This window comes from Pristiophorus japonicus, chromosome 5 (genome assembly GCF_044704955.1).
Source record: "Pristiophorus japonicus isolate sPriJap1 chromosome 5, sPriJap1.hap1, whole genome shotgun sequence".
NCBI lineage: Eukaryota > Metazoa > Chordata > Chondrichthyes > Pristiophoridae > Pristiophorus > Pristiophorus japonicus.
In genome coordinates this window covers 201,124,357-201,138,353 of record NC_091981.1, presented here as the reverse complement: position 1 = coordinate 201,138,353, position 13,997 = coordinate 201,124,357, and the positions used below count along the sequence as shown (strand labels likewise).

General features: G+C 44.4%; 1 pseudogene; it reads left to right on the top strand.

The window, feature by feature from the left end:
* Nucleotides 1-6,946: 6,946 nt before the first annotated feature.
* LOC139263945 (transformer-2 protein homolog alpha pseudogene) lies at nt 6,947-7,617 on the top strand (annotated as a pseudogene).
* The last annotated feature ends 6,380 nt before the right edge of the window (nt 7,618-13,997 follow it).

Sequence of the window (13,997 nt, the reverse complement as noted above, 5' to 3'; positions counted from 1 at the left end):
GATTTCTGCGTTTAATCATGCATCTGCCCTCGCCTGGAGTTCCTGTGGCATTTGCAGTGTGCTCGCCATTATTTTCACAGCAATTTTTGGGCCAATATTATGCCACGTGTTTTTTTTTAAAGCTATTCAAAATAAATACTTTACACACATTGCCGAACTTTCATGTTTAAATACATATTTCATAAATTTAAAAGCTTTCAATTCACTTTCACAGTTTGCATGGTTTCCTAAATGCAATTTCATGATCCTTTGAGTTTAAAAAAAACATAAGCGGTGATTTCCTGGGTCTTTGCGTAGACGCTCTGGGTCACCTGGGGCCAGGGAATATCGGGAAATCGGCTGAGTCGGAGTGTACTGATTTTCCTTCCATTTAAGTAAAATGGGATGGGCTCTTATGCAGAGGTGAGCACAAACCCACCAGATTTTCCAATATTTGCTGTGGCCAAGCAATCCAGTACACCTGACAGGAGGAATTTAGGGCCAGGTTCTAGATGGTTTTCATATTAACTGGAATATATTGTTAATTGTTATTATCTACCTTTACTGCATTCTTTACTACAACATATTTATATTCTTTTGGGCTGCTCTTAAGAAGAATATGTTTGAAATATGGCTGTCTGGTGTGGGGGGAGGGGCGAAAGAGAGGCTGCAATAATTTTGCATAGCCCTGTGCTCCTCCCGCTTCCTCAAACTATTAAAACATTTACTTACCTCTTTTTATTGGGCAACCTCCAGCAATTCCTTTTAGCATAATTGGTTAGGCCGCTAAAGACTTGGAACAACTGGGCAGAGCATGAGCAGTACACCCATTCATTCACAAATTTTGTATCGGGTTCCTAAATCCACCATTAGGATTCCATTTTCTATATTCAACACTTGTTTCAGTTAAGCGCCTTGCACAGTTAAAAGTCACCAGCTTCCAATTTGGCAGCCGGAATACCTCTGGGGGAGATCAGGCGTGAGAGATTATGACCCAAAATTTGTCCCTCCAAGTTTAATTTTTCACAAAAAAACAGGTGAAACAAGGTTACACTTTTCCCTTACAGTTTCATTTTAAGGGATTGCATTTTTACATAGCATTTACAGAACAGACCATACGGCCCAACTGGTAAATGCCGGTGTTACTACTCCACATGAGCCTCCTCCGATCCTACTTCATCTAATCCCATCAGTATAACCTTCTGTTCCTTTCTCGCTCATGTACTTTAGTTTTCCCTTAAATGCATCAATGCTTTTCACCTCAACTACTCCATGTGGTAACAAGATCCACACTCTAACCCTCTAACCGCTCTCTGGGTAAAGATGTTTCTCCTGAATTGCTTATTGGATTTATTAGTGACTATATTATATTTATGACCACTAGTTTTGGACTTCTCTATGTCAGCCTTTTCAAACTCCTTCATAATTTTAAAGACCTCTATTAGGTCACCCCTCAGCCTTCTCTTTTCTAAAGAAAAGAGCCCCAGCCTATTCAGTCTTTTCTAATAGTTATAATCTCTCAGTTCTGATATCATCCTTGTAAATCTTTTTTGCAGCTTCTCCAGTACCTTGATAACCTTTTGGTAATATGGAGACCAGAACTGTGCACATTACTCCAACCAAGTGTGGTCTAACCAGGGTTCTATACAAGTTTAGCAAAATCGCTCTGCTTTTCAATTCTATTCCACTAGAAATGAACCCCAGTACTTTGCTTGCATTTTTTATGGCTTTGTTATCTTGTGTTGCTACTTTTAATGATTTGTGTAACTGTACCCCTAAATCCCTTTGCTCCTCTACTCCATTCAGACTCTTATTTTCCAAAGAGTATGTGGTCTCCTTATTCCTCCTACCAAAATGTACCACCTCACTCTTACCTGTATTGAATTTAATTTACCAATGAATCATTTTGTGTATCCTCGTTCCCTTCGCCCCACCATAAAAAGCCATGTCCTAGCTGCCTTGGTCCCACTCTCTGTAATTGCCTCCCTTAACCCCTCCATCTCCCTCTCTTCCTTAAAACCTGCCTCTGAGTCAGATAGTTGTGGGTTCAAGTCCCACTCCAGAAAGTTGAGCACAAAATCTAGGCTGATACACCCGTGCTGCACTGTCGAAGGAGCTGTCTTTCGGATGAGATGTTAAACTGCGACCCCATCTGCTCTTTCAGGTGGACATAAACAATCCCATGGCACTATTTTGAAGAAGAGCAAGGGAGTTCTCGCTGGTGACCTGGCCAATACTTATCCCTCAACAACCATCCTAAAACAGATTACAGGGGCGACCTCCCAAATCTGGAAACCTCGGGACCAAGACCATTCCGGATTTCGGGTATTTAAGGATTTCGGAACATATTTCCGAAATCCCAAATTCGGAAAAGCCTGGGCCGAGGTTCGGGTATTCCCAGATTTCGCAGACGAAATCCGATGTCCCAAATCGGGGAAACCTATTTGGCTCAGCGGTAACCTAGAATTAGTAAGAAAAAAAATGCTCGGGGAAAACCTGCATTGCCGCCCTTGGGACAGTGGTAGATGTGACGACCTGCAAAAAAGGTAAGTTAAAAAAAATTAAAAAAAATTTTTTTGCAGTGATTCGATAGTTAAATGTCTTGTGAATGTTTTGTGATTTTTTATTTTTTTGTTTTTTGCAATTTTTTTTGGTGTGTGTGTGTGTCTGTCCATGTGTGTGTGTGTGTGTGTGTGTGGGGGTGGGGGGGGGATTATTTACTGTTGTGAAAACAATGTCCGGATTTTGGAACATTTTTACGGATTTCGGACGACCCCTGCGCAATGTCAGGATTTCGGAAAGTTACAGATTTTGGATCTCTGGATTTGGGAGGTCGCACATATCCCATTGCTGTTTGTGGGATCTTGCTGTGTGCAAATTGGCTACTGCATTTCCTACATTACATCAGTGACTGCACCTTAATTAGCTGTAAGATGCTTTGGGACGTCCTGCGTTCGGCAAAGGTATTAAATTCTTCCTTCCTTTCTTTTTCTTTTCATTCATTACAGGTGCTATATGGAAGTTGTTGTTATTTGAAAGTTTTTTCAATTCCTCAAAATTTCACCATAATAGTGCCTAGAAGAAGGACACACTGAAATCTCTTAACAGTTTTTCAATCAATATCCTCCTTTAACGTTTCATTTATTTTTTGATTAACGATCCATACATATTTGAAAAATGTATTTGCACACACAATGATGTCAGTGCATACAGTCTTATTAAGTATTACAATATGTCTTCAAGATATATGGCAGTGATTCTCAGGAAATGCAGTTGAGGTTGTATCGCTTAATTCCTTTCAAAAGGAGCTAGATACATATCTGGTTGGCACTGAGGTTGGAGATGATCAAATGCTAAAACGACACAATTATTTTCCACTGCTGATTTGGGGAGGGGAAATGTTACATATGGAGGGCTGTAGGTAATGGTTAAATAGCAAAGATGTGAGGATAAATATTCCAGAATTTTTTTTGATTACCTTTGGGGATAAGGGAGTGTATGTAGAACTTTCCTTCTGAAGATTAAATAGATAGTTTAGAGTCCATCATAGGATAGAATATACATAGTCGATAGAAGGGGCAGGCTTCATGGGCAAAAAAATCTCTTTGTTGTTCCAAGATCTCTTAAGTTCTAAGAAACTCTACTCAGACTGCATTGCCCAGAAAATGTGTATCTCACTTTGCAGAGCTCATGAATAGCATCAGTGTTTAGCAGCTTTGTGTTTCTGCAAAATACTGTAACCAAGGGAATAACGGCAACACTGGTGGCACATGCATCAGTGCACAACAACAGAGTTTTGGGAACATGTTCAATCATTTGCAAGGCTGAGATGACAATAATTTCAGCCATGTTATCATGGTATAGTGCTAATTGGAGACAGGAACAGTGTGCCAAACTGGAAGGCTATCTGCTCCAACTACTCACCCTTCCTCCCTCTCTGCAATTAGTATGTGGTGTGGGAAGATCAGGATTGAAAATGTTGTAAAGCTTACTCTCTGAGTAAATAAAATTGGTGGTTTGTGGCCATTCCCAGTGCTTTAAGATAATAGTGATGGTAAGTCTGAAGCAATCTGGAAATGTATTTAGATATTTTGTCAGTGGATAATTCCAATAAATCAATATCATGATGCAATAAATCCCTATTAGTGGCATCAATGTCAGCAGCACCAAGTGAAAAATAAAATTTCCCGTGTTTCTTAGTGTTAAGCTCAGAATAACTCCACAAGACTGCGTTGTAGGCTCAAACCATTGTGACCTTGGTCTCTTTAATGTAACTCCAAAGTGAGGAAGCAGCATGGTGGATTGCCTTTTATATCTGCTTGCCCAGGGTGCACAGGTGACCCTTAGGTCTCCCGCAGGTGTGCCCCTGGTGGCAAGTCTTACACATTGGTGAGGTTTGCATACATAACATCACTCCTCCCCCCCCCCCCGCAAAGTCTTATGTACAAGTTATTTACAGGTTAAGGCGATCTGGCGCTCTGCGTTCCCGGGTCGATCGCCTGAGTTGAAACCCTGGCATGGGTGAGTTGGTCGGATCATTGCTACACGGCAGCGCGGCTGGTCTGATCGGACTGTCGAGCATGGTGGGTTCATCCTCATGGTTGACAGCGAGGTCGATTGCTTGTTGGGTGTGTGTTGGTGGATCATAGATGGTAAAGTCTTCTTCAAACTGTTCTTGGTTGTTAGTGAATCGCAGTTGGTCTGATCCAAGTGCTTTCTGCACGTTTGCCCATTCAACAGTTTAACAACAAACACTCTATTCCCCTCCTTGGCTAAAACAGTGCCAGCAATCCATTTGGGACCATGAACGTAATTGAGAACAAACACAGGATCATTAACCTCAATGTCACGATCGTGGTACGTGTTATGCCGGTGCCACCAGGTTTCTACGTGATCATTGAGATCCGGGTGGACTAAGGAGAGCCTGGTTTTGAGTGCTCTCTTCATTAACAATTCTGCAGGGGGAACCCCGGTGAGTGAGTGGGGGCACATCTGGTAGCTGAGCAGGACCCGAGATCACTGGGTCTGCAAGGAGCCATCCATTACGCATTTCAAGCTCTGCTTGATGGTTTGGACTGCCCGTTCCGCTCGATCATTGAATGCGGGCTTAAATGGGGCAGACCTGACATGCTTAATGCCATTGCGGGTCATGAACTCGTTGAATTCCAAGCTGGTGAAACACGGTCCATTGTCACTAACAAGGACGTTGGGCAAACCATGGATGGCGAACATGGCCCTGAGGCTTTCAATGGTGGCAATGGACGTACATGATGACATTATACATTCAATCTATTTAGAGTAAGAGTCCACTGCCACTAGAAACATCTTTCCTAGAAAAGGGCCAGCAAAATCTACGTGGACCCTGGACCACGGTTTGGAGAGCCATGACCACAGGCTCAGTGGGACCTCCCTGGGTGCGTTGTTCAATTGTGAGCAAGTGTTGCATTGGTGTACGCATGACTCCAATTCGGAGTCAATGCCGGGCCACCAAACGTGCGGCTTCATCATGACTATGCCTGGGTGGGTACTGTGTAGATCGCATATAAACGTTTCCCTGACTTTTTTTGGCAAAACCACACGATTCTCCCATAGGAGACAATCCAATTGGATGGACAATTCATCCTTATGTCGGTGGAATGGCTTAATTTCATCTTGCATTTCCCCGGGAACCACCGACCAGCTCCCATTAAGGATGCAGCTTTTTACTAGTGATAGCACAGGGTCTGATCTGGCGAGCCATGACGGGTGACCCCTTACTCTCAAAAGCATCAATTACCAGAAGCAAGTCTGTGGATTGCGCCATTTCCATCCCGGTGGTGGGCAATGGTAGCCGACTGAGGGCGTCAGCGCAGTTCTCAGTGCCTGGTCTGTGATGGATTGCATAGTCATACGCAGACAATGTTAGTGCCTATCTTTGGATGCGGGTCAAAGCATTGGTGTTGATACCTTTGCTTTCTGAGAGCAGCGAATTAAGCGGTTTGTGATTGGTTTCGAGCTCGAACTGGAGACCAAATAGGTATTGGTGCATTTTCTTAGACCCGTATACACAAGCTAACGCTTCTTTCTCAACCATACTGTAGGCTCTTTCAGCCTTGGATAAACTTCTCGACGCATATGCAATCGGTTGCAGTTTGCCTGACACATCTGCTTGCTGTAACACACAATCGACCCCGTACGACGACGCATCACAAGCTAGTACTAAATGTTTACATGGGTCATACAATGCAAGTAACTTGTTAGAGCATAGCAGGTTTCTGGCCTTATTAAAGGTTGTCTCTTGAGATTTATCCCAAACCCAGTCATCACCCTTGCGTAGCAATAAATGCAAGGGTTCCAGCAAAGTGCTCAACCCCAGTAGAAAGTTACCAAAATAGTTGAGGAGTCCCAGGAATGAATGCAGCTCCATCACATTCTGTGGTCTGGGTGCAATCTTGATGGCCTCCGTCTTGGAGTCTGTGGGTCTGATGCCGTCTGCCGCAATCTTTCTCCCCAGAAATTCGACCTCTGGTGCCAGGAAAACACACTTGGAGCATTTCAGCCTGAGCCCCACTCTGTCCCGTCGCTTTAGAACCTCTTCCAGGTTGTGCAAGTGTTCGGTGGTGATCAAGATGTCGTCTTGGAACACCACGATGCATGGAACCGATTTCAGCAGACTCTCCATGTTCCTCTGGAAGATGGCCACAACTGAGCGAATCCCAAAGGGGCATCTGTGATACACGAACAGTCCTTTGTGCGTGTTGATGTTGTCCTGTAATGAGACTCGGTTGATCATTACCTTGTAGGCCCCGCAGATTCTGACCGTCCCATCACTCTTTAGCACCGGCACAATTGGACTGGCCCACTCATTGAATTCAACTGGCGAAATGATTCCCTCTCGTTGATCACGTTCTCATTCACATAGAAGGCAATCCCGCAGCAGATCTTACACACCTGAGTATAGATCATGGAGAAGGAGCCATAGTCATTCTCCAATATCCAGCCGAAAGCGCCATGCAGGAAGTAGAAAGGGCCATGTATCGGCGAAACATGGAGCATTGATAGTAGATGTGGAGAAGTCTGCTGCCAGGACTGCCCCGTCGTCCCAGATGAAGGATGATTCCTGGAGGCGAGCAGCATATGGGAAAAAAGAAGGGAAACTCGGTTCTCAAAACCAGGCCAATCCAGATCCAAACACCTGCCTTGGAGTTTTTGGCCTTAGTTTGTACACCACCGAGCGGGATCTTCGTGAAGTTTTCTCTTGATATGGACTATTGGCAGGAGTCAATGTCGTCTATGAGCAGCGGACTGGGCGTTTATTTTGAAAGACTAGAGGATGCTAAAGAGGCAATGGAACGCGCTAACGGAGTGGAATTGGATGGTAGGCGAATTTGTGTAGATTATTCTATTGCAAAGAGGCCTCACACTCCCACTCCTGGGATTTACATGGGACGACCTACTCACAGTAGCCGAGGAGGTGGTGATGGTGGTGGTGGGCATCGCCGAGATTCATACTATGATCGAGGATATGATAAATATGATCGATATGATGATCGGGACTATGATTATCGGTACAGTAGGCAACGATCGCCATCACCTTATTACAACAGAGGATACCGGTCACGCTCAAGATCTTGTTCCTATTTGCCGTGTTGTTACTGACCAGATTCTCCTGCTTGCTGGGCAACTGTCTAAAGATTTTTAATCAACGTGAGTGACTTTTTTTGGGGGGGGGGGGGTTAAGATTTTGGTAGTTGTGCCTGATAGTTTCTGTGGCTATATAACTGCTTTGCAAAGGCCATTCTAAAAGCTGCTTGCTTGGACTGATTTATGTAGTTCATCACCTAATGTAAGGAAAGGACAGGGCTGGAATGTAATGGTCATCTTTTAATTACCAAGTACAGGTTGTTTTTGAACACGCAAATGCCAACATTCATTAGTTTTGTGATGGTGTTTGACTTTGTCATGGGTTGTATTTGCTGTTTGCTGTCCTAGAGTTCTGAGGTGTATTTTTTTAATTAAAAACCTGAGGTAAACCTAGAAAAGATCAGTATATGCATTGTACAACATAACAATTGAAAATGTGCGAAAGGGTAGACTATTGTAATGTCCTTAAAGATTCTAAATACAGACTTGCATATCTTGGAACCTGCTGATTTGACCGGGTAATAGTGGAACATTGAATTTCTGCCCTAGACTGAAAATATGATGTGACAGAACTCTGTAACAATGTGTCTTCACAGTTGTAAAGGATTATAAGAATTAAATTTTTGTTTAAAAAAAAGGGGTATGGAGAGAAGGCAGGAGTGGGTACTGAAGTCGCATGATCAGCCATGAACATATTGAATGGCAGTGCAGGCTCGAACGGCCGATTGGCCTGGTCCTGCACCTATTTTCTATGTTTCTATGCTTCTAAGTCTGTCTAGCTTGATCTCGACTTTCTCTCGCATCATATACGGGACAGCTCGGGCCATGTGATGAACGGGCATGCCCCAGGAACAAGATGGATCTGCACCTTTGCTCCTGTGAAGTTGCCGATGCCTGGCTCAAATAACGCCGGGAATTTGTTTAGCACCTGGGCGCATGAGGCGTCATCCACCGAAGACAGTGCTTTGATGTCGTCCCAGTTCCATCGGAACTTTCCGAGCCAGCTTCTGCCGAACAGCGTTGGGCCATCGCCTGTTATAATCCATAGTGGTAGATCATGCACCATTCCGTCGTACAATACTTTCACTGCCGCACTGCCGATAACAGATATGAGTTCTTTTGGTGTAAGTGCGCAGCGTTTTGTGGAGCGGGCTCGGTTTTGGCCTCTGTGCCTTGTTGCCCCACAGTTTCTCGAAAGCCTTCTGGCTCATGATTGATTGACTCGCCCCCGTGTCCAATTCCATGGAGACTGGAATGCAGTTAAGTTTAACTTTTAACATTATTGGAGGGCTTTTGGTGGTGAAGGTGTGTACCCCATCCACTTCCTCTTCATCCTCAGGTTGAGTAGCCTCTCCTGCTCGTTCAGCATGATCCACGCTGGATCTGTCGTCCTCTGCTGACTCTGCCACGTGGTGAGTCAGAGATCGTTTGCACATTTGCTGGAGATGCCCCATTGTTCCACAGCACTTGCAAACATAATGCTTGAATCGACATTGATGGGCTCTATGACTGCCCCTGCAGCACCAACATGGTGTTAATGGATACGCATTCACACCCCACAGTGGCCTCTGAGTCACCCTCGACCTGGCCTCTGCAGTCATGTAGGCCCTGCCATGTACAATTCTGTCTGCTGAAGGCATTATTTTATGCACAGTACTTGCCGGTGAGCTTCGATGCTGTGAAGATATCTGTTTTGTGTTGTCGTTCGTGGATATGAAAGCCTGGGCTATCGTGATAGCCTTGCTCAGATCTAGGGATTCGGCAGACAGCAGTTTGCGAAGAATGACCTCGTGGCCAATTCCAAGCACGAAAAAGTCCCGCAACATTTCCCCCAAAGATCTGGCAAATTCACACTGTCCCAAAAGGCGTCTTAGGTCGGCGACAAAGCTCGCCATGTTCTGGCCCTCGGAGCGATGGTGCGTGTAAAAGCGATACCTGGCCATTAGGATGCTCTCCTTCGGCTTGAGGTGTTCCCGAACCAGCATACACAGCTCTGTGTAAGTCTTGTCGGTTGGTTTGACCGGTGCCAGCAGATTTTTGACGAGGCCATATATCGAAGACCCACATACGGTGACCGCCGTCTCAGCCGTGTCCAGCTCATTGGCCACGAAGTACTGGTCGAGAGGCTCAATGAAGGCTTCCCAATCATCACCCTCAAAAAATCTCTCAAGAATACCAATGGCAGCCATTACTGCGTGAAAGTTCGTGATCTGTAACTCGTCGCCAGTTGTTAAGTTCAGAATAACTCCACAAGACAGTGTTGTGAGCTCAACCATTGTGACCTTAGTCTCTTTAATGTAACTCCAAAGTGAGGAAGCAGCATGATGGATTGCCTTTTATACCTGCTTGCCCCAGGGTGCACAGGTGACCCTTAGGTCTCCCACAAGTGCGCCCCCTGGTGGCAAGTCTTATACATTGGTGAGGTTTGCATACATAACACTTTGTTACCAATATATGTTAATGATGTTTTGTATTAGTCTTTCTTTAACTGTTAGAAAACCACAGTTTTAGTTTTCAATAATACAGATACCTTGAATTTCTATATTGTCATTCTAATTTTAAAAATGTTAATTACTGTGGACCTGGATGTCATAAGTGAAAGAATCTGAGATGCAGTCAAAACCACGAATCTATTGTGGATTTTACAATCATTCGCATCTAATTCAGAACACACCTTTTAACGTAATAAATTTTTAAAAAATTTGTTCATGGGATGTGGGTGTCGTTGATAAGGCCAGCATTTATTGTCCTTCAGAAGGTGGTGGTGAGTTACCTTCTTCAATTGCTGCAGTCCTGGTGATGAAGGCACTCTCGCAGTGCTATTATGGAGGGAGTTCCAGAATTTTGACCCAGTGATGATAAAGGAACGGCGATATACTTACAAGTCAGGATGGTGTATAACTTGAAGCGGAACTTGCAGGTGATGGTGTTCCCATGCGCCTGCTGCTCTCATCCTTCTAGGAGTAGCGGTTGTGGGTTTGGGAGGTGCTAACAAAGAAGCCTTAGCGAGTTGCTGCAGATGGTACACACTGCAGCCATGGTGCGATTGGGGTGGAGGGAGTGAATGTTTAAAGTGGTGGATGGGGTGCCAATCAAGTAGGCTGCTTTGTCCTGGATGTTGTTGGAGCTGCACTCGTCCAGGCAAGTGGACAGCATTCCATTACACGCCTGACTTATGCCTTGTAGATGGTGGAAAGGCTTTGGGAAATCAAGAGGTGAGACACTCGCCGCAGACTGCCCAGCCTCTGGCCTGCTCTTGTTGCCACAGTATTTACGTGGCTAGTCCAGTTTAGTTTCTAATCAATGGTGACGCCCAGGATGTTGATGGTGGGGGATTCGGTGATAATAATGCCATTGAACATCAAATGGCGGTGGTTAGACTCTCACTTGTTGGAGATAATCATTCTCTGGCACTTGTGTGGAGCGAATGTTACTTGCCACTTATCAGCCCAAGCTTGAATGTCGTCCAGGTTTCGCTGCATGCGGGCATGGACGGCTTCATTATCCGAGGAGTTGCTAATGGCACTGAACACTGTGCAATCATCAGCAAATTTATTTTTTTAACTAAAAATTTTAACTAAAAAATGGCTCTGTTGCTAGTTGCACTGTCCAGCATGGAACTGAGTAATGGGAAACTCTTCGGTTCGATCCCTTGTCTGTTCTGCTTGTTGGTCTCAGTAATGATTGGATGCTGTGCTTGTCCCGAGGCTAGGGAAGTGGGAAAAAAAATCAGCCAGGGTTCTAGTTTCTGATTGATATCTAGTGGCCCCCTGCTGGATATTAGGTGGACAGGTTAGGGCTCAGGTGGAATACTTCTCCCATTCCTCACCAATTGATTTGTTTGCTGACTCTCCTGCCCAAGCTCATATGTAGAGAATTTCACTTGCCCGAAGTATAGAGAGTGACTGGCACCTGTTAAGTATACCACAGCATGAATCAGTGGCTTCAGGAGTGGGGCAGGTGGGCAGAAGAAACGTTTCAAGGACACCCTCAAAGCCTCCTTGATAAAGTGCAACATCCCCACTGACATCTGGGAGTCCCTGGCCAAAGACCGCCCCAAGTGGAGGAAGAGCATCCGGGAGGGCGCTGAGCACCTCGAGTCTCGTAGCCGAGAGCATGTAGAAAACAAGCGCAGGCAGCGGAAGGATCGTGCGGCAAACCAGACACCCCACCCACCCTGTCCTTCAACGACTGTCTGTCCCACCTGTGACAGAGACTGTAATTCCCATATTGGACCTGAGAACTTGCTTTTAGAGTGGAAGCAAGTCTTCCTCGATTTTGAGGGACTGCCTATGATGATGATGATTAAACTACAAAAATTACATCTATTGTGGTTTCTATAGCTGTTTTCAGCCTGTGCTATACTCTTAACAAGTACATTTTTGTTTTTAAATATATAAATTTAGTTCTTATGGAGCACAGAATATAGTTATCTTTTACAGTACAGCAAATTCAGAAGTAAAGGGTTTTATTTAAGAACTGTGACACATTTAATCCATCAAAATAACTGCTTCAGCGAATAAGACAGTTTAAATCAGTATCACTTTATTAGCTGACATGCTAATGAGACTGTTTGTGTGATTTGTAAAAGCATATTGAATCTTCACTGCAGCACTGTGATTGGTGCAGTTTAAGTCATCTTGATGCATGAGGAAATAAGCATCTCATGAATAGATCACCAGCAGGGATGGCTTGTGAATTTTATCCTGGAGTTAGGTTGTTATCAGAATTCCTGACACTTTGTCAGATTTTCTGCTGAAAAACAGCTTTTTAAGCAGCCACTCAGCAAGGCCACTAACATGTGCATATATTTTCAGGCAATTGGAAACATTTGATCATTCATTTTGTGACAAGCAGGCAACTCACAGTGTGTGAATTTCCAATGTGTTTCTGTCATTAAATGCAGAGACAAATGATAGCTTTCAGTCTGCAAAATGTCTCAGCTCTTTGAAGTTCCCAACTAGAAACAATGGCCACCCGTTGCTTATTCTGAATCTACATCAGATCACCATGGAACTGTTGTGACTGCTAGTCAAAGCCCCTTGCTGTTATTTATAATATCTGCATTAGGCTCAGGGGTTAAAATGCTCTTGATTTAATGAATTAAGTTTTCTTCCGGTGTTTGTTTTTTTGAGTTTACAGTTATATTTTCTGTTAAAATAACCTTTCATTATAAATATCTAAAATCTTTGGGTTATTAGAAACATGAGCTCATTTTCTCCAGTTAAAGAAGTAGACTGGGTAAATGTGGGTAAATGTTGCTAGCCTCTGCTAGTGGTGTAGCAAAAACAATAATAACAATTACTATTGTGTCTTTAATGTAGAAAAATATTTCAAGATGTTTCACAGAGGTCTAAGGAAAGAAATGGACACTGAGTCAAAGAAGCTGTTAGGAGGGGTGACCAATAGCTTGGTCAAAAAGGTGGGTTTTAAGAAGGGTCTGAAGGAGGTGGAGAGGTGGAAGGGTTTACTAAGGAAATTCGAGAGTGTGGAACCGAGGTGATTGAAGGCACGGCAGCCAATCGTAGGACGAAGAGAAGAGGGATGCTGAAGAGGCGAGAGTGAGAGGAACAAAGAGTTTAGGGGGCAGGTGGTTGTGGCATACTGGGGAAGGTTACAGAGTGAGACAGGGGATAGGCCGTGGAAGGATTGGAACACAAGGATGAGAATTTTAAATCTGATGTGGTGGGGGGACCAGTAGCCAATTTAGGCCAGCAAGAAATAGGACACTGACGACAGAGTCTTGGAGAAGCTGAAATTTACAGAACGTGGAGGATGGGAGTCCAACCAGGACAATATTGGCACCAAAGATGATGGCTTCAGTCTTCCCAATGCATCACTAAGGAAATTGCAGCTCATCCAAGACTGGATGTTGGACAAGCAGTCTGACAGCACAGAAGCAGTGGAGGAGTCAAGAGAGGTGGTGGTGAGGTAGAGCTTGATGTCATCAGCGTACATGTGGCAGCATTCTTCACAGGCATGAGGTAAGCAAGTGTCCATGTGTATGCTGATGAAACACAGCTCTAATGCTCCATTGAATCTCTTGACCATTGACTGCTATTACAATGCTTTTCTGGATCAAATCCTGGTAGAGCCACAACTTAATTTTAGTCTGGGAATCAAGCAGGAGCCTCATTGCTAAATACAAATCAGGGTCCTATGATGTATATAGGAACCCAATGCCATGTTCATGGTGCCCGTGCTGCACAAGTCCCACTTACGGGCAGAGTGTGGAATGTGGCCAAACTAATGTCCCTTAAAGAGATCTCTGGAGGCTGCCCAAAAAACAGTTTCTTGTTGGTTTATCAATGTACTCCTTTTCATGAGTAGCTCAGCTGGGGGCACCCCTGTGAGCGAGTGGGGTCTCGTGCAGTAGCTGAGCAGTACTCGGAACA